General features: G+C 37.0%; 1 protein-coding gene across 1 annotated transcript in view; it reads right to left on the minus strand.

Moving 5' to 3' along the window:
- RSF1 (remodeling and spacing factor 1) overlaps positions 1 to 20,658 on the minus strand; it is a 165,817-nt gene that overhangs the window by 39,936 nt on the left and 105,223 nt on the right. The gene's annotated exons all lie outside the window — the stretch shown is intronic.

Raw genomic sequence — 20,658 nt, forward strand, 5'->3', positions numbered from 1 at the left:
GTGGTTGTATTACAATTTACTTTATCAAATGCCATTAGTGAACATTTCAGAAGTTAATATGTTACCAACTATGTATGTTTATCATCAATTCCTCTTTTTACCTTAATTGGCTATGTATTTCCAACTTTTATGGAGTATCTAATAGTGCAAAAACCGTATTTGGCAAATAGCATCATCTTTGTGAATTTCTTTTGCATTTAAAAAAAATTTTTATTTTACTTTATATTAAGTAGGCTCCATGCCCAGTGTGGAGCCCAATGTGGGGCTTAAACTCACAACCCTGAGATCCAAGACCTGAGCTGAGATCAAGAGTTGCATGTTTAACCAACTGGGCCACCCAGGCATCCCAACAGCATTATCTTTGAACGGGATTACACAGATTGCACAGACAATGTAAACCAGTGCTCAGAGAATCTGAGCAGAGTGTTTTCACAGAATTCTTCAAATACTAATTTCATCTCTATTTCCCATCACTTCACCCTATCCTTATAACTGAAAAAACTCAGCTCTAAATGGAGTTTTACCAAAGTAGTAATTTTTACAAAAAATTTTGCACACATTATGCCAAATTGATAAACCAGAGTTACAATGTATTTCGTAGGTATAAAACAGAATAAAATAGAAGGGAGGTGAAGTAGGACATGTTTTTGAAAATAATAATGCAATATCTTTAAAAGAGTAAATATTTAAATTATAAACCACTATTTCTTTTACTTAATTCATTTTGCAAATATACCATTCAAGGACCACTAAGAACCATTCAGAACCTGAAACAAAGGATTAGTATTGCTTTTCACTCTTTACACTGTTGTGATTTCATATATGCATGCCACCAAAGAAATTAAAGACATGACACTAATGATCTGATTTGTGTGTCTTCTCCTTCCCACTGAAAAAATAGCCTTAGTAAATTCCTGATTATTGAGATTGGTTAGCCTATTAGGAAATCTAATTAAATGAACATCTTGGTTAACAATTAAAATACTGATTACCATTTTTAAAAATAACTTCAACCTAATACTAAGGGTTTACGAAACACAATTTAATAATTCTTCTATATGTTTTGGCTCAGAAAACAACTCAGGACCTCACTATGGCTCTGACCTGAGGTAAAATGACACTATGTTTTCATTTGGCAACGGTGAATGAGAAAGATCTCTTCCGTGACTTTAACTGATTCCAATTTGGTAACAACATGGCAAAATAAAATGAGGAATAACATTAGGTTCAAGGCTCCCAGGCTCATGAATCCTAATTCACCTAGTGAATTCCGCATATGTCTCAAACTATCTGATCCTCATTTCTTCATCTACAAATAAAACAGTTGGAGTAAGTGAGCTGAAAAATTACGCTTTGCTTATATTTCTCCTAACCCCAAAATGTTAAATTCTTGGTATTTTTGTGTTTGGCTCAATTCCTTTCAGATGTGAAAACATTTATTACTCTAGCTCCCCTAGATTACATAGATGTGTCCCTAAAACCGCAAAGAAAACAGAATCATTACAGAAAATGAGCCTTCAAGCACAATCACAACTGGTTAAAAAGATCATTCAGTTACATAAGCATTTTCCCAAAGTTTCCTTAAAAAGAAACTGGAAAAGAAATGCAAATGAGTTAAGAGACATAAAATTTGAAAAACAAAACTTAAGGTAAAACTCTCTTCAAAACTCACAATGGAGCAGCAACACTGCTTGGCAAACTTGAGGCAATTCAAGAGAAGTATTATCTACCGTAGGTTTTTAAAGCAGATTCATTCATTTACTCAACAAATATTTACTGATCACCTATTATGTACTTTCGCAACCAGCCCAACCACAATCACTATGGAATAAAACACTGAATGTCCTATAAAAGTTAACTGTAAAGGACATCACTAGGTTTCTATCCAGTACAGACATACCTCCTTTTATTGGGCATCGAGCAAGTCTATTGGCACCATTTTTCTAAAAGCATTTGCTCACTTCATGTCTCTGTCACATTTTGGTAATTATCATAATATTTCAAGGTTTTTCATTATATTATATTTGTTATAGTAATCTGTGATCAGTGATCATTTGATGTTACTATTACAATTGCTTTGTGGCTCCACGAACCACACCCATTTAAGATGGTCAACTTAACTGATGATAAGGGTGTGTGTTCTGACTGCTCCACCAACTGAGCATCCCCCTCTCTCTCCTTCTCCTTGGACCGTCCTATTCCCTGAGACACAACAATACTGAAATCAGGCCAGCTAATAATCTTAAAACAGTCATTACGTGTTCCAGCAAAAGGAAAAGTTGCACATCCCTCCAATTAAATCAAAAGTTAGAAATGATGAAGCTTAATAAGGCATGTCAAAAGTCAAAAGATCTACTCTGCCTGTGCTCCATGAGGGGAACAACAAAGCCTGGATGATAGCATGTCTGTTTACAACAGGGTTTCCTGAATATTTTAAGCCCACTACTGGGACCAACTGCTCAGAAAAAAAGATTCCTTTCAAAATACTGCTGCTCATTGACAGTGCACCTGGTCACCCAAGAGCTCTGATGGAGATGGACAAGATGGATGTTGTTTTCATGCTCGTTAATACAACATCCATTCTGCAGCCCATGGATCAAGGCGTCATTTCCACTTTCAAGTCTTATTATTTAAGAAATACATTTCATAAGGCTATAGCTGCCATAGATACTGATTCCTCTGATGGATGTAAGCAAAGAAAACTGAAAACCTTCTGAAAAGGATTTACTATTCTAGATGCCATGAAGAACATCTATGACTCATAGGAAAAAGTCAAAATACCAACATGAACAGGAGTGTGGAAGAAGTTGGTTTCAGCCCTCAGGGATGACCTCATGGGGTTCAAGACTTCAGTGGAGGCAATAACTGCAGATGTGTTAGAAATAGCAGGAAAACTAGAATTACAAGTGGAGCCTGAAGATGGGATTGAACTGCTGTAATCTCATGATAAAACTTGAACAGATGAGGAGTGGCTTCTTATGGATGAGCAAAGAAAGTGGTTTCTTGAGATGGAAACTACTCCTGGTGAAGATGCTGTGAAGATGATTGAAATGACAGAAAGGATTTAGAATATTACATAAACTAAATTGATAAAGCAGTGGCAGGGTTTAAGATGATTGATTCCAATTTTGAAAGAAGTTCTACTGAGAGTAAAATGCTATATCAAACAGCACTGCATGCTAGGGAGAAATCACTGATGAAAGGAAGAGTCAACTGATGTGGCAAACTTCATTGTTGTCTTTTTTTTTTTTTTTTAAGATTTTATTTATTTGACAGACAGAGAGAGAGCACAAGTAGGCAGAGTGGCAGGGAGAGGGAGAAGCAGACTCCCTGCTGAGCAGGGAGCCTGATGCGGGACTCGATCCCAAGACCCCAGGATCATGACCTGAGTCGAAGACAGACGCTTAACTGACTGAGCCACCCAGGCGCCCCTGCTGTCTTATTTTAAGAAACCGCCACAGCCACCCCAACCTTCAGCAACCATCACCCCGATAAGTCAGCATCCATCAACATCGAGGCAAGACCCTCCATCAGCACAAAGATTATGACTCACTGCAAGCTCAGATGATGGTGAGCATTTCTTAGCAATAAAGTATTTTTGAATTAAGATATGTACATTGTTTTTGTAGACATATATTGCACACTTAACAGACTACAGTATAGTGCAAATATAACTTTTATAATCACTGGGAAACCAAAAAGTTCCTTTGATTCATTTTATTGTGATACTTGCTTTACTGGGGTGGTCTAAAACTAAACCTGCAAGATCTCGAAGGTATGCTTTTGTATGTTTCCTCTTTTTTCTTACGAAAAGAACCTGGTTTTTGTTCAGTAAAGTACTTGCCTCTTTAGATACCTTATAGCTAGGAGTCATACGATCCAGTTCTGACCAAGGAGATATATGAGGAAGTCTCCTGGGTGAGACTTACCAGGTTCAGCTGACCTACACCTTTTGCCCTTTCTCCTTTCTATCCAGAGTCTACACCCAATACATGGAGAGGGAGCAATCAAAGCCACATTGTAAGGATAGCAGACTAGGAAGGGTATTTGATGGCTTCACGGAGCTGCTTAATCAGACTTGGACTACTGACTACCTCACTTTTTATTCCAAGAAAAAAAACCCAATGCTGTTTGAACAAACATGTAGCCAAATGTAATCATGTCTGATACATTTTCCTTTCACTTTTGCTTTCTATTACCTTTCCTTTTCCATACTGACCAAAATTTATCCATATCCACTTAATATATATTGGGTTTGTCATCCACTGGGTGATAAAGGGGTAACTAATGCCTGATGAGGTGTAATTTCTTTATAATCTTCCTCTTCTAAGCCAAGACTTAATTTTAAAATAGCACAGTGGTTTCAGAGTCTGCTCCAATCTTATATACCTATGGTAAATTAATACAAACACTTCAAAGAGCAAGCTGGAAATATCCACTCTAAAGCCTGAAGAAATATACTCTATAATAGAGTAATTCTGCTTATAGAAAATATACTTACATATACTATATAGAAAAATAAACATGAGTATTTATTACAGCACTGCTATAAAACTGCAAAATTAGAAATAATCTAAATATCCATCAAATAGGAAAATGAATAACCACTATATAGCAAATAATAGAAAAGAAACAAATTACATGGATCAGTATGGCTAAATTTCAGAAACAGAATGATGAATGAAAATAGCAAGATGCAAAAGGAGCGAACATGTATTCGCAGAAGTTATAAAATGCATAAAATGAGGCTATATATTGATATGGCTACATACGTATGTAGCAAAATCATAAACGTATGTATAAGAATGATTCACAGGACTGTGGGGCCATGCCTAGAAAAGGAGGGAAAAGGAATGGAATGGAAAATGAGGGGAAAATATCTGCTTCTATAACATTTTTAATCAAAAGCAAATTTTAGCAATATCTAAGTGTTAGTTATACTATGTTGTTTATTTGAACAATTTCATTAAAAATTAAGAAGATATGAGTCAGACAAACTTTAATGCTCTAGTGCCACTTCCAAACTGGCTAGTTACGAGACCTTGGGGAAACTATCTTCCTACATTTCTTTAGACTCTAAACTCAAAGTGAAATAAAAATACCTATCGTCACGAAACTGCTGTGAGGGGTGCCTGGGTGGCTCTGTCAGTTAAGTGTCCGATTCCTGGTTTCGGCTCAGGTCATGATCCCAGGGTCATGGGATTGAGCCCCGAGTCAGGATCTGTGCTTGGCAGAGTCTGCTTGAGGATTCTCTCCCTCTCTCTCTGCCCCTCCCTCAACATGTACTCTCCCCTCACCCTCTCCCCTCAAAGAAAGAAAGACAGAAAGAAAGAAAGAAAAAGAAAGAAAGAAAGAAAGAAAGAACAAAGGAAAGGAAAGGAAAGGAAAGAAATTGTTGTGAGGGCTTTTTTTTTTTCCCTTTTTAATGAAGCCCGTGAAGCACTCTGTCCAATATTTGGGAGCTGTTATTATTGTTATTATTCATTATTTGGCTCCTTCTTACCATAAACTTTAGCCACATTAGAAAATGCAGGGTTTCCCAAAAATGCCATCATTGCTTAGAAAGCCATTTCTACTCTTCTTTACCTCCTCATTCCTCTCTTTCCCAATTTGTAAAACAATTAAAAATATCAATAACTTATCCCCCATGATTGCTAATGATTACTGAAGGACGCATTAAATGATAATCATTATTATTATTACATTATTGACAAAATCTTACATCTGTCAAGCCCATGGTAAGCATTCAATGATAATCATTACTAATCATAATATCATAATCATTATTTTATTACAGTATTGGCAAAATCTTACATCTGTCAAGCCCAGTTAAAACATCACTGGATTTTATACAGTTTTATCTGAGTTTTTCCGGCACTAAGAATTAACCACTCCCCCTCCTGTGTTTGCATACTGCTTTACTTATTTGAGAGAGAGAGAGAGAGAGAGAGAGAGAGAGCATGAGCAGGGTGAGAAGCAGAGGGAGAAGCAGGCTCTCTGCTGAGCAGAGAGCCTGATACAGGGCTCAATCCCAGGACCCTGGGATCATGACCTGAGCCAAAGGCAGACGCTTAACGACTGAGCCACCCAGGCGCCCTTCTTTAAGGAATGTTTAAAGACGTGGGAAAATCCTCATAGTAGAAGAAGTATAAAAAGTAGGATATATAATTGCATTTATCACATAATCTCAATTCTAATAAATAAATAAACAACCATGCCTAAAATAAGCACTGGAAAGAAAGAAATAACAATATTAACAGTGGTTTTCCCTCTTGGTCACAAGATAATGAATAATTTTTATTTTTTGCTTTACACTTCTCCAAGTTTTCTAGAGCGAACATGTATTATCTTTACAGTGAGATAAACTATAAGCAACCCAATTATAAGAAACCCTGGTTTGCCCAGGACTGAGGGGTTTTCTAGGACATGGGACTTGCCATGATAAAACAGACAATCCTAGACAAAGGAGAACAGCTGGTCACACTATTCCCATTCATGCTGACTTGTCATTAAAATTAAATATGTACACTGCTGTTTCTACAATGGTACTGCTAAATTTCTCTGGAACCATCTCTCATTCTGTTTATCAACCAGAGTAAAATGTGTTGACCATTTTGCAAGACAGCCAATTAGGGCTTAAGGAACATTAAATAGCAGAGCAATGCAAATCTAATCTGGACCACAAAAGCAACTCTTCAGATTTAGCATTCATGAATTTAGGTAAGTTTACATTTACCTTTTTAACATATATTCAAAATTAATTGGCAGTAAACAGGCACAACGCATCTATCATGGGCAGAGATCTATATCAGCTACTGGGAATAAGACTGGTATTACAATAAATTCATGGTCACCAGCTATCCCTGAGACACTGACACTGCCAGTAACCTTCCCCCTTTTCTCTAGCAATAACTATTTCAATGTTCTTCACTATCCTTAAACCTGTGATCTCTCTGCTATGTCCACATTTTCAGATGATTCCGTCCTCCATTTCACAGAGAAAATAGAAGCCATGAGGCAGAATGCTCCTTCTCATCACCTGACCTGTAAACCTACTCCTGTTAAAATAGAGATGCTATTTTAAGCTAAGGCCAATCCTTCTACCTATTTTTTGGATCTCATCTCCTCCAGTCTACTCAGGAAGGGTTTTATTTTTTAAATTTATTTTTTAAAAAATATTTTTATTTATTTATTTGAGAGAGAGAGAGCGCGAGCGCACAGAGGGAGAGTGAGAGGGAGAAGCAGGCTCCTGCTGAGCAGGGAGCCCAATGGAGGGCTCAATCCCAGGACCCTGAGACCATGACCCAAGCTGAAGGCAGCCACTCAACTGACTGAGCCCTGCAGGCCCCCCAGGAAGGGTTTCAAACAGTGCTGTCATCTCACTTGTTTTAATGGGACCTCAGTGGCTGTCCTATGCCAAGTAAATAAAGAAGACCAAGGAGAGAAACAAGAATAGTTTGGGAATTATTTCAAGAGAATTCATGATAAAAGCTTTTCAAGGTCATCTCATTTTATTCAGACTCAAAATCAACATTCTCAATAAACCACAAGGCCCTATACAACCTCTGCACCCCTCTCCCCCACCTCCCATAGCCTGACCTCCCTGACCTCATTTCCTCCTGTATTAGAATACCCCTCACTCATTCTGTGTCAGCTGTATTACTCACCTTGCTATAAAACAGGAGCCAGCAAATTTATTCTGTAAAGGGTCAGACAGTAAATATTTTAGTCTGTATACCAACTAATCAACTCTACCTTTGTAGTAAGACAGCAACTATGGACAATAAGATACTAAAAGAATCAATACATCTAATTAACAAAAGAAAAGCAGGCCAGGTGGCACCTGGGTGGCTGAGGTCATAATCCCAGGGTCTTGGGATCATGCCCCATGTGGGCTTCACGCTGTCCCTCCCCTTGTGCCCCTCCCCCCACCTGTGCGCGTGCACACTCTCTCTCTCTCAAATGAATAAATAAAATCTTTAAACAAAAAACAAAGAATAGCAGGCCGTATTTAGCCTGCAGTCCCTACTCTGCCAATCTCTGCTCTAACATATTAAGTAGACAATGCTTCCCCCTCAGGGTCTTGCATTTGTTTCTGTCTGCTTAAAAAAACCTTTTCCTCGGGTATCTGCATGGCTTGCTCTTGCCAACCCTTTAGTTTTTACTCAAGTGTCACATTTTCAGTGAGTCCTTTTCTAACCCCCAATCTAAAGTTACACCCTCCCTCATCCCCCAAATTATTTTACCTCCATAGCTCCTTATCATCATCTAATATACTATGTATTTACTGATCTTGTTTATTGTCTACCTCCCCATATTATGTAAGTGTCATGAAGGCTAGAAGTTGATTGATTTTGTTTACAGGTTTATTCCAAGTACTCAATAAATATTTGTTGATTGGAATGAATGAATGAAATATTACAGGTAAAGTATCAACCATGCTTATGAGAGGAATATATTTTTGCAACTGAAATATTTTGCTTGGCAAAGAAACTTTTCACCATTTTAAAGATGTTGACAGATTTTACAGTTTCCAAAAGGGGCTCAAAATATTGCAATTATCATTTGATTTTATCAATATCATGTACCTAATGGACAAATAAGAGGAGCTGCCTACACTAACACAGCAGTACGACCAATTTACTACATGCTAAAGGGATATGAATTGGTGTCAATTTTAAAATTATTTATTTATTTATTTGACAGAGAGAGAGAGAGAGAGAGCGAGAGAGAGCACAGTCAGGGGAAGTGACAGGCAGAGGGAGAAGCAGGTTCCCCACGGAGCAGGGAGCCCAGCAAGGGGCTTGATGCCAGGACCCTGAGATCATGACCTAAAGCAGAAGGCAGATGCTTACCCACTGAGCCACCCAGGCACCCCTGATGCCAATTCTTTTATAATTTATTTAAAAATTACACAGTAGATATCTGACAGAGGATTTTTTTTTATAATTAACTATAACAAAATAAAGAAAGCCACACAAAACAAATAACAGATTAATAAATTATTAGAAGGCAAATAGGAAATAGGACCTTGCCAGCTATTCTGCAAGCCTTACACATGCCTCTTCCCAAGAATTCCCTCTCCCTACCAAGAAAAACCATTAACTTGACTTTTATGTTAAGCACATCCTTATTTTAGTTTTACCTGTGTATTATTTTCCTTTTTCTGTCCCTTTAATTTTCTGTTGTCCCCTCCATCCTTTACTTTTCTTGCAGTTTATTTGTTCAAGTCACTGAATCATTTGTCCTATAATTTCTGGATTACGCTGACTTGTACTCGCATGCTCCTCTGCCCTTTCTGTCCCTTAAATCGTCACTTTGATCTATAGCCTTCATCAGATTCAAGTTCAATTTTGGGGGCAAAACTACTTCAGTGATGGGCCTTAATGTCTGATTATTTCTCTCTTTTTGTGATGTTGATACTGATGCTCACTATCTAAAACCTTTATCAGGAACTGCAAAATGGTGATATTCCCAATCTATCATTCCTTCATCAGTGACTTATTGGAATAAAATCTATAAACTTTACAAATTCACTATTTTGTTATATGGTGGTACAGTACATATAGAAAAGGAAGGATAAGTGTTTGATTCTTTTATTTAACAATTTTCAAAACCATAATTTGATCGCCACTGGCATTCTTCAAAGGTAACCAATTTTTCTTTTAGTATCATAATGAAATAATGGATTTAAGCATATTCAATTATGATCTCTTTAAGCTGGCTCTTGAGTCTGTTTTTTTTTTAAGTAGGCTCCACACGTGTGGGGATTGAACTCATGTCCCTGAAATCAAGACCTGAGGTGAGATCAAGAGTTAGATACTTAACCGACCAAGCCATCTAGGTGCCCTGGCTCTTGAGTCTTTTTGACATGACTTGATAACATCCACACTACCTGGAATGATAAAATGTTTCTTGGCTCATTCTCATTATGCCTCTGAATTGGTGGGAAACTTTTTCACAAACACAATCTAGGTGTTAAGGCTGATCACTACTATTGGGTTGGACACTGTTTCTAAGTTTTTCCAGTGGACAGAACTAGAAAATATATGTATATATTTTTTAATAAAAATAATTCATAAATTCATAATGCTATTTCAGTGTTTTCTTAATATCTTCTATCTTACATCTTATAATCCCCCCCTCGAGAATCTTGGTTTTAAAGGACAACACGGGTGATATAATTAAAATATTAGTTATTATTTTTTTCTCATGCTAGATACAAAACATTCTCAGAATAACAGCATTGACACCATCATCAATGATTTAATAAAAAGTTAAGAGGTATTTGTGTGTACTCTTCCCATTTTTTCTCCATCTGTCTTACTCTAGCTCCACCGTCAAAACACATATCCATTAAAGACTACATATCCTTTCTCATATCTGCCACGTAGATTTAGGTACATGTAACTACAAATTTAATGCTCACCCAACAACATTGTTTTTAAAATCTTATTTTGAAATAAATTTAGACATACAGATATGTTACAAAAATAGTTCAAGTACACCTTCACCCTGTTTTTCCTAAAGTTAACAACTTAGATACCTATAGTACAATTATCAAAATCAGGAAACTAACATTAGTAAAATACTATTAATTAAACAGATTTTATTTAAATTTTGCCAGTTTTTCCCCAATGTCCTTTCCATTTAAGAATCCAGGACTCATTTTGTTCTTGTTTGCTCTTGTCTCCTCCAATGTGTGACCGTTCCTCATTCTTTCCTTGTTTCTTCTGACTCTGACACAGTAATTTTGTAGAATACCTCTTAATTTTGGCTTTTAAATGTTTTCTCAAGATTAGATTGAGATTATATATTTTTGACAAAAATCCCACAAAAGAGATGCTGTGCATTGTATCAGAGAATACAGGACATCAATGCCTGCTCATTTAGTTAAGGTGCTGTTGGCTGGTTAATACACTATGAAGTCACCATTTTTCTCCTTATAACAGGTAGATATCTTGGGGAGCTCACTGAAATTATGCTAATATTCTGTTGCTCCATAAATTGTAACCCACTGATTTTAGCATCTGTCAGAGATCTTGCCTGCAACAACTATTATTGTAGTGTTTCCCAAATGGTGATTTTGTATTTCCTTCATTCCTAACCAATATTTGTCAGCAGGGAAGGCTGTCCCTTCACCTCTATTTACTTACTTACACAATTATGTACTTACATTAAGTAGAACTCATGGACATTTATTTAAATCTATGGTTTAAATCTATCATTAATATAAATTTGTAGCTAAAACAGTTTCTGCTTTCACTACCGAGAGCTGCTTCTTATTGGCACCTGTGTACTACTGATATGCCCAAATTCTTTTTTGAGCACGTCCTTAGTCTCGGCATTGTATGATGTCTGAGGCTCATCTTGTATTCTCCCTGCCCGTCGCCAGAATCAATCTAAAGAGCGCTGGTTCCTTTTATTGGAGAATGATATTAATCTGGAGACCAAGAGTACACAGTACTACTGGGGTATCACTGTTCTTAGAGTTCTCCCATAAACAGAAGCAGGAAACATATATATGAATTATTAAGCCAAAAAATGAATATATTTTTATGTATTTTGAAAGCACTCACCACTGATATTATGTTAGTCATTCTGGCTATCTGAAGCTCATTTGCTTGAAGATTTCTAAAACAGACCTTAGATATTAAGTTTATCTGCAGTCTTTATTTGAAAGCCAGTTTGGCTGGAAACATAATCCCTGGGTCACATTTTTGTTGCCTTAATTGTGTTATGGCATTTTATTCTATCATAAAGCATTGCTTTCAAATACAGTGATGGCAGTCTGATTTTCATTCTGCTGTATGTCACGTGGTCTTTTTGCCTGGATAACCGGAGCCTTTCTTCTTCAAATCCCAGTAATTTTACTGGAATATGTCTTGATGTTGGTTGTTCTGGGTTCATTTTCCAAGGTACGCAGTGCCTTTTCAACATGCAGCCTAACAACTTTGTTTCAGGAGGTTTTGTTAAGCACAGACTTCAATATTTTTGTCTGTTCCCTTGCTCTGGTTTTGGTTTTCTTTTTTGTTGACCCTTGTTGGATTTTCTTTCCCATCTTCAAATCCTTATCTCTTTCTGTCAAATCTTTATCTTTCATTTCTTTTTGATTAAAAAATATATATAGCTTTCCATTTGCTATTTTGTAAAGGCACTAATCCTTGAGTTTGTCCACTCCGATGTTTCTTCTAGATTTGTGAGAAATCTTGACTCTTCTGAGTTCTACCACCTTTGAAGTTAGTTTTCACATTTTGTGGGAATGTCTTTAGGATAAGCTTTTATTCTCTGCAGTGATGTTTTTCTGCTTATTTTCTTTTGTTCTTATAATCCTGTGGGATTTACTTTGATCCTTTTTAGTTGCTTATTTTTATGTCAAATAGATAGTTTTTCTAATTTCATAGCTCTAGAGTTCCCCATCTGTTATTTTTGTGAGATATTCAAATTTAAAGTGATTTACTTAATGAGATGAATGAACTCTATTCCTCTCTCATACTTTTATTTGAAGCTTCTTTTTTGCATGCTTAAATTGGATTTAATTTGGATTCTATTCCTAGCAGTTTGGACAAAGCTCAGTGTGGAGTTTATTCTGGAAGGGAGGTTTGCCTGGAAAAGTCTGAGAACTCCCAAGGCCCACAGTACCCCCGAGCCCCTTTAAGACCTTAGTTTCAGGGCGCCTGGGTGGCTCAGTTGGTTAAGCGACTGCCTTCGGCTCAGGTCATGATCCTGGAGTCCCTGGATCGAGTCCCGCATCAGGCTCCCTGCTCGGCAGGGAGTCTGCTTCTCCTTCTGACCCTCCCGCCTCTCATGTGCTCTCTCTCATTCTCTCTCTCTCAAATAAATAAATAAAATCTTTAAAAAAAAAAAAAAAAAAAAAAAAAAAGACCTTAGTTTCAGATACTGGCTAGTTCTAAATTTTTGCCATTAATATGTTCCTTTAATGAAGGAATTTGTAGAGACTCAAAAGCCATACCACTGCCATTTTCCAACTGTGAATGGTAACTTTAATTCTTCGTTCTAATTCAAGTCACAACAAACTTAATCAGAATGCCAATAGTTAATCTAATCATAAGATTTCTTTTGCTTTTCTCTTTCCCTCTCCAGCAAGCACAAATCATTCACATAAGAAGCAACATGATCTGTGTCCTATTGTTCCTGGCATAAAAATAAAAGAAATGCAAACTTCAATGTATTTTGTCCTTTATCCTGACAATTTAAGGCAGGCCTAACATAAAGAAGGAATGATGGTGATGATAAAAATAGTACATTTTCTTTTGTTTTTATAAAGGAAACTATTTAAGATATTGTAACAAGGTGACAATAACACCTGTATTTATCTGCTCTCTCTATACTTTTCTGTAGTGAAACAATATTTAACATGGTAATATAAAAGATTATTTTGTGCCAACTACAAGGACATTTTAAAACCCATCCATAAGTCTCTAAATTAAACACCCATATCATATCAAAACCTTTCTTTGTAGCTGTAACAATTAGTACCGCCCCCCCCATAGAAGGCGTTACAAACTCTAATGGCCACAGGAGCCAGGCAAGAAAACATAAATGAGGCGTAAGAAAAACATAAAGTTAGAAATATAATTAAATTCTGTTTTTACTGAACACAATATAAACATGTATAATGTTGGTGATTATATTTTAAATTTTAAAAAGCTACTAAAGTTTTATTATTTTATTTCTTAATTCATTATTCCTTTGATTTGGATCAGAAACTGGATCACTGTTTCCGGGAACGGGGGCTGGTCATTACGACAGTGTTGGATCTAGTACTTAGCACTGTTATATGCAATACAGAGTTTAGCCTTGAGTCATTTAATAGGGAGTTTACTACTATATACTTTATGCCAGTAAACAGCTGCTGGTGAGCACGAAGTATTAGCAAACACTGACAGAATTTTGTATACAGGGAATCTACTCTCAGGATTTTCACATAATTTTTATAATTGAATGCCATCATTATTTAGTTTTCAGTACTGTACTAGTAAACTTTGGTTTATATTACTTTAGAAAGGCAAACTGAACAACATTCATTTTCCTTTTTTTTTTTTTAAAGATTTTATTTATTTATTTGGCAGAGAGAGAGAGAGACAGCAAGAGAGGGAACACAAGCAGGGGGAGTGGGAGAGGGAGAAGCAGACTTCCTGCCGAGCAGGAATGAGCCACCCAAGCACCCCTCTGACTTCAAACTTAAGAAGGGAAATTAAGGGGCGCCTGGGTGGCTCAGTCGTTAGGCATCTGCCTTCGGCTCAGGTCACGATCCCGGGGTCCTGCGATTGAGCCCCGCATCGGGCTCCCTGCTCGGCGGGAAGCCTGCTTCTCCCTCTCCCACTCCCCCTGCTTGTGTTCCCTCTCTTGCTGTCTCTCTCTCTGCCAAATAAATAAATAAAATCTTAAAAAAAAAAAAGTTTGAAGTCAGAGAAACTATTTCAGAATTCAGGCCGTCATTTCCATTTCTGGATACCAACTACAGTGTAGGAAAGTGGGCCAGATTATTCTGTATCTACTACATTTCCTATTCAATCAAGTTCATGAAAAACGAGTGAATCAACTAATAAAATTACAATATCCAAAGTGTCTCAATTTTATTGCCAACTTGAGTCTTTGAGAAATATTTAGTTGATAAGGTGTAGATTTTTTTTTCATGTATATGATATTAAAAAGTCACAATCCACCCCCGCTAAGGCTTCTTAGCACCACATCATGGCTAAGCCATCTGTGGGCCACAGGTGTCCCAACACATAGCATTTTTAAAGGCAAAAGAACAAAAGTTCACTATGTCATTATATGGGTGTTTCTTCGTGTAAAAAAGTTTAAAAGTGAAATATGTCACAGTCATGGTAATTAACCTTTTGAACTGGATAAGTTCTTAGAGCCTGACTCATAGGTGAATCAATTTTTTGTGTAATGAATGAACTATACAACATAATATTTTTCTGTACTATGAGGCTTGATGATCTGCAGTGCCCCCCAGGAGTCTTCTTCAGTTCAGCTAAGCATTCAGACTCACAAGACTACCACAGATCACACCTGGCATGAGTCTAAGAGCATGCCAGCAGAAGTTGGAGCTTATAAACAGGTACAGGCTTTGCACAGTCTATACAGCAGCTCATGTGGCCATCCAAGACCTATCTTCTCCCATCTGACTTCAGAAGCAAGTATCAGATTCACACTGAGTAGGTATGGGAACTGCTTTCTCTTAAAAGCCTCATGTTCTGGGGCGCGTGGGTGGCTCAGTCAGTTAAGCATCTGCCTTCAGCTCAGGTCATGATCCCAGTGTCCTGGGATTGAGCCCCTCATCAGGCTCCTTGCTCAGCGGGGAGTCTGCTTCTCCCTCTCCCTGCCACTCCCCCTGCTTGTGCTCTCTCTCTCTCAAATAAATAAATAAAATCTTAAAAAAAAAAAAAAAGCTATGTCTTTACAAAATGTCATCATCTCAAATTTAAGCTTTGTATCAGATATTATGATCACAACAGCCAAAGGAGGATCACGTCTAGGTAACTTTTTCTAAGTATGACCTGTGTAAATTTTTTTTTAAGATTTTATTTTTAAGTAATTGCTACACGCAACGTGGGGATCAAACCCACAACCCCAAGATCAAAAGTCACATGCTCCACCAACTGAGCCAGCCCAGTGCCCCTACATTTGTATTTAAAAACTTCCCCTCAATTCACAAAAAAGCCATCTCCTAAAGTTGGGGCTCATTCCAGAACCATATCCAAATTGGCTCTTCTCATTTAAAAAGATTAATCGATGCTACAAATAAATCACTATGGGTAATATTATTATATGTGCTTTCATCAGCTACAATACAAAATACAACAAATGTCTTAACTTCTTGTCCTTTTGTTCCTAGTAATCTATTCACTATGAGCAAGAGCATTTGCAATTGCACTTATGTATATAAATGCTCAGTCTAGTTGGGACACATTTTTTACTGGACCCAAACTCAACATTAAAAAAAAAAAAAAGGTTTTGATGCACATGTAGTATTTTCTTAAAAATCTGTAACTGCTCATCGACCATTGAGTAATAAATGGAATTGCTCAATCACTATATTGTATACCTGAAACTAATATAACACTGTATGTTTAAGTACACTGGAATTCAAAGAAAAGAAAAAAAAAAATATATATATATAACTGCTCATCTTAGCATAAGAAACAAATCTTAAAATTGCAGTTCTCCCCTTATCCCTCCTAATTTCTCTATCAGGTATCTTTTCCATTACCCATATTACTATGGGACTGTTTCATAATACTACATGTATGGACTGAATTATTCCCCCCTTAAATTCATGTTAAAGCCCCCATCCCCAATGTGACTGTATTTGGAGATAGGGCTCTTAGTGAGGTAATTATTGTTAAATGATATAAAAAAGGTAGAGCCCTAATCCAATAGAGCTGGTACCCTTATAAGAAAAGGAAAAACACCAGATCACTCTCTCACCACACACACAAATAGAAGAGGCCATCTGAGGCAGAGAGAAGGCAGCCATTTGTAAGCCAGGAAGGAAGCCTTCACAGAACCTGGTCTGCTGGCACCCCAATCTGGGACTTCTAGCCTCTAAAACTGGGGGAAAATAAATTTCCGTTGTTTAAGTCACCAAGCCTCATATCTTGTTATGGCAGACAGGGCAGGCTAAGATACTACATTAAGTTGTATTATTTTGCCATGTTGAATTTAAGTTTTATATCAGATATCAAGTTAGTAATGGCCACGAGAGAATCATCTGTAGCTTACTTTACCTATTATAATTGCAGGAATATCCTTCACTGCTGCCAACAAGTCGCCTCTCCCATTTTCCTTTCTCTTGTTTTTTCAATATTTGATAGACACATGAATATAGTAATTTTTTTACTTTATATCATAAGAAAAACAAAATATAAGTACTAGGCTAAGCAACTGAGATTAAGCCCAATTTTAGCGGACAGAGAGAGGACTGAGGTAAACAGGAGAATGCAAATTCTAAGGAGAGTCAAACATTACTCAGGTACAGCTCACTGTTGATAGGCAAAAATAATGCTCCATTGTTAGCAGCTCTTCTAATTTCCAATTTTAAATGTTCATAGCAAATTCAAATAAAAAAAAAAACACACATGTGAAAAAACATGTTCCCACAAAAATCTGTATATGAATGTTCATGATGGCATTATTAATAATAGCCAAAGGGGTGCCTGGGTGGCTCAGTCGTTAAGCGTCTGCCTTCGGCTCAGGTCATGATCCCAGGGTCCTGGGATCGAGCCCCGCATCGGGCTCCCTACTCCGCAGGAAGCCTGCTTCTCCCTCTCCCACTCCTCCTACTTGTGTTCCCTCTCTTGCTGTGTCTCTCTCTGTCAAATAAAAAAAAAAAAAAAATAATAGCCAAAAAGTGGAAACAACTCAAATGTTCATCACCTCATGAATGAATTAACAAAATGTGGTATATCTATACAAGGAAATATTATTCAGTCATAGGGGTAGGTAAAAAGCAGCAAGTGACTGCTTAACTGTTACAGGGTTTCTTCATGGGGTGATGGAAATGTTCTATAATTAGATGGTGGTGATGGCTGCACAACATTGTGAATATACAAAAAACCACTGAATGGTACACTTTAAAATGCTGACTTTCACCTTAATTAAAAACAAAACAAAACAAAAAACAAAGCAGAACTGTACAAACCAAAATAAACATGTTTTCAGGCCAAATCAAGTTTGCAAGCTGCCAATCTACAATTTCTATTCTCTATTAAAGATTCTCAAGTGATATTCTTTACCCATTCTACATATAGGCAGAAGTGTATGATGCAAAAGCTAACAAAAGGAAAGTCTTTTTCCAATTAGCAGAAAAAAACTAAAGGTTAGGATTTCTTCAACTTTGTTTTTCCCCATATAAGTTCTTTTTAGCTTTCTGGTCCCTTTCAAATTAGAATATAGTACCTAACATGGAGTGAAAATATATATTAAACTTTATGGTGTCCTAGAAGAATAGTAACTTCTAGGTAGTATACCACCAGACAAGATATCCTGGGTCTTAGACAGAGAAGGGCTTAAGTTATACCTAACACTCACTCACTTTGAAATCTATTGTCTATCACAATCTGAGAAGAACAAGTCAGCAAGTATTTGAGAGCTTCAAGCTTTGTAGTATGACTGACTCTAATATAAGTGGGGAAAAAATAGTATTTAAGTGCTAGCAGAACTTAGAAAAAGGATCAAGATTCTGAGATTCCAGATGGCCCTGAATAACTAGAATTCCCAGAGTGGAGGAAAAGTATCTCAGGGAGATAAAAGCATGATAAGGACACAGAAGGAATGCCCAAGACACAAGGAGAAAATAAAGGCATCTAGATAATCCAGAACCAGTGCTCATGTAAAAAACTAGTGGGATGGTGATTAACATAAAAAAAGAAACAAAAAAACAAAATAAAACTAGTGGGAGATAACACTAGAAACATCGTTTGAGGCCAGACTGTGAGATTCTGAATGCCAGTTTAAGAAATTCAGACTTTTTCAAAGACAATTTCAATAACCTTTGAAATAAAAAACCAATTTAATTACTCAGTTAGTGAATGTTTTAATAAAGACATATGATGCCATCTTTGGATCTTTTCTTTGCCTGCTTTTATATGTAATGCATTTTTTCTTGGCACTTACAAAAAAAAAAAAACTTACTAAGGTTGGATACAAAGCATGGCAATTCAACTAACAATTAAAGAAAAATCTATTTTAGTTGCAAGAATAAGAGTAGCTGTTTTATTCTTTCCCCAGTTCCTGTTTATTTTTTGTCTTACTGATGTCTGATGTCCAAATATCCCCTCTCTCCCTCCTCTCCCTGCCCAAGGGCAATATTTATTTACATCTGCAAGTAATAAAAATGGTAAGCCGGAATCCCATTTCTTTGGTCTTGCTTGGAACAGAACACAATAACTACACATAAGAGGAGTGAGTAAGAGATGGGGCTTTAGGGGCCGAATAAAACTGTCGACTCCCTCAAATTATGTGTTTCTGCAGCATCTAAAGTACACAAACCCCAGAGAAAGACCAAAGACTGCCCAGGTGTGAACACTGGGTATGCCACTAACAGGCTGTGTGACCCTGGGAAAGTCACTGAAACCTCTCCTTGTCTCCCTTCTCTCATCTGGAAAAAAACCCAAAAAACCCCATAAAAAAACTGAAATACTAATTTCATACCTAACAGAGTGGTTGTGAAGATTATATGACTTAATGCATGTAAAGCACTGAGCACATTACTTGGCACATGATCAATGGTATGTGTCAGCTATTTTATCCACTTTAGTGAAAACGTCACAAAAGCCAAGGATTTGTCTTTGCTTATTGAAGTCTCATGTCTAAAATGGTGCTTAACACATAGTAGGTGTACAATAAGTATTTCCTGAATGAATAAGCACATTTTGCTATTAGAGTAAGAGAAACAGAAGAGACACTGTTTAAAAGAGAAAGGAGAAAACCAAAAAAGGTTACATGTCTTGATCCTCCTCCTGCGCTACTTTTTAAAGAGATGTCCTCCCCCACAGACTCTCTCTTAACTGCGTTGAGTGTTAAAATATCAGCATTCAGACATCAGCAACAGCTGTCTGAAAGACTTTGCTGTATTTAAATAAATACAAGGTTAGGAGAAAACTGCCCCTGTAACCTTGCTATCCAAAGTGTGGTTCTCTGACCGGCAGCATCAGCATCACCTAGGTCCTTGGTAGCTAAAATGGCAAATCATCAGCTTCACAAAAGACCAATTCAATCAGCGTCTGCATTGTAAAAAGATCATCAGGTAAACAGCATGCATATTAAAATTTGAGAAGTACCACCCTAGACCACTGTAGTTGAAGAGTATAGGTGATACAAGGACCAGGGTTCAAATCTAGATTCTGACACTTTATTATCTATAGGACCTAGGGCAAGTTTATAAACTTCCCAATTCCCTCATCTATACAACTGAAACAATAGTAACAGCAGCTCCCTCAAGGAGCTGCTATGATGACTGAATGGAAATGCACGTGCAGCATTTGGCAGACAGCAAAGTAACATGACTAGGGGGAATGTAAAATGGCACAGCAGCTGTAAAAAAATGGTATGGCAGATCCTCAAGCTACCATATGATCCAGCAATTCCACTTCTAGGTATATACCCAAAAGAAGTGAAAGCAGTGACTCAAACAGCTATTTGTACACCCGTGTTCCTAGCAGCCGTATTCACAATAACCAAAAGGTGAAAGAAAGCCAACTGTCCACAGACAGATGAATAAACAAAATGTGATATTCACATACAATGGAATATTATTCAGCCTGTCATTATGCTCAGTGAAATTAGCCAGTCACAAATGTACAAATATTCTATGATTTCTTGGACAGAACATCCCAAGAGTTAGGCAAATTCACAGAGATAGAAAGCAGAATATTGGATACCAGGGGCTGGGGAGTGCAGGGGTAAATGGGGAGTCAGTATTTAAAGGGGAGAGTTTCAGATGGCAAAGATGACTCTGGAGATGGACGGTGTTGACAGATGCCCAACAATGTGAATGCACTTAATGCCACAGAATTGTATACTTAAAAATGGTTAAAATGATAAAGTTTCTTATGCATATTTAACTACAATAATAAAGGAGTTCACTAAGTATCTCTGCATTCTTAAAATTAGTAAAAAATA

This window comes from Phoca vitulina, unplaced genomic scaffold (genome assembly GCF_004348235.1).
Source record: "Phoca vitulina isolate PV1807 unplaced genomic scaffold, GSC_HSeal_1.0 scaffold36, whole genome shotgun sequence".
Classification (NCBI taxonomy): domain Eukaryota; kingdom Metazoa; phylum Chordata; class Mammalia; order Carnivora; family Phocidae; genus Phoca; species Phoca vitulina.